Raw genomic sequence first — 1,403 nt, 5'->3', positions numbered from 1 at the left:
TTCTTAATAAACAAAACAAAACCTAAATATGTACGCATCTGTAATTTTGTACACAAGCTGTCAATTGAGAGGGCATGACACATGAAACTGGGTGGGAAAGGGGTACGGGAGATCAGAAAGAACTATCAGAGTGGAACAAGACAGGCAAGATAACCTTTTAACAAAATAAAAGGGAAGTCCTACGCTTGCACCTGCAAGACTGAGTGGGTGCGAGATGAGGAACGTGGGTACACGGCACATGCAGAGAGGACTTGGGGTCTTAGCTGATGGTTGTAAACTAACCAATGCACTGCAGAGCTCACCCCCTATTCCCCGCCCCCCCACAATCTTACTCTAGCGCTATTAGAAGAAGACTAGGCACTAAGATGACACAGTAATGTTGCTCTTCTGTGAGGGTCACAAATGGGAAGTTTCACTGTCAGGGGCCAGGATGCTGAAGATAAGGTTTAGAGTTCACACTAGGGAGGGATGTGTGGTTTGGAGCTGCCTCTCAAGAGGATGTGATACTTGCTCACGAATAAATCAGAAACTCCTATGTGGATGAGGACAGACTTGCCCTCAAAGGCTCGTGGGCTACAGCTCAAACCAATGGATTCTTATTAAAGAAGAATTTTGGGCTCAATATAATTCTTATGTTTGAAGCTACCCAAAGATGGTGTGGGATGGCCTCTGAACACATGCTCAGGTAGTGACTTAAGCCTGAGGACGCAGACCAAAACCTAACGCTCATAAGAATTTCTGTCAGAGTCCAGTTACAGAATAAAACGTGCTAACAGCCCATCAGGTAACTGAATATTCAGTAACAGTAATGGCAACCACTTTACATGTCTTAACAGATTTTGATAAGATTGGCAGTATTATCACCCCAGTTTAAAGGTAAGGAAACAGGCACAGAAGGATGCTTGTTCAAGGTCACAGCTGGTAAATGGCGACTGGCTAGGATGTGTGTTCACGGGGACTGACTCCAACCGTTACTTATTCAACAAATATTGTGAGCACCTAGGATGTACCTGACATTTTTATGCATTTGGTGTACACCAATGATTAAAAGCACAGCAAAAGAATAAAATCATTGCCCTGTGGAGCTTACATTTTAGTGGGGAGAAGCTTACTTTCTAGAGGGGTACTTAGCATTACGAAATGACAAAGATCCGATGAAGTTTCAGTTTGGATGACTGACACACTCTGAATTCGGTCACTAATATACACTTTACACATCAAAATGATCACTTTTGTGATACAAAAGCAAGTAATTTGACACCCACAGAAAGATAAAAAGAAATTTAAATAATTTATATATAAACATTACTTCTCACTACAATATACAGCGAATAGGATATGAAGGGCAAGGCACCATCAGGGTCAGGTTCATGACCATCCGATCTGCCCCGACCAGGCTTTGT

General features: G+C 42.4%; 1 protein-coding gene across 3 annotated transcripts in view; it reads right to left on the bottom strand.

Moving 5' to 3' along the window:
* The window catches only part of CRBN (cereblon), a 50,434-nt gene that overhangs the window by 23,659 nt on the left and 25,372 nt on the right, over positions 1-1,403 (bottom strand). The gene's annotated exons all lie outside the window — the stretch shown is intronic.

The sequence above is a fragment of the Kogia breviceps genome, chromosome 10, assembly GCF_026419965.1.
Source record: "Kogia breviceps isolate mKogBre1 chromosome 10, mKogBre1 haplotype 1, whole genome shotgun sequence".
Lineage (NCBI taxonomy): Eukaryota > Metazoa > Chordata > Mammalia > Artiodactyla > Physeteridae > Kogia > Kogia breviceps.
Note: the sequence above shows the minus strand (reverse complement) of the source record. Positions and strands in the feature narration are given on the sequence as shown.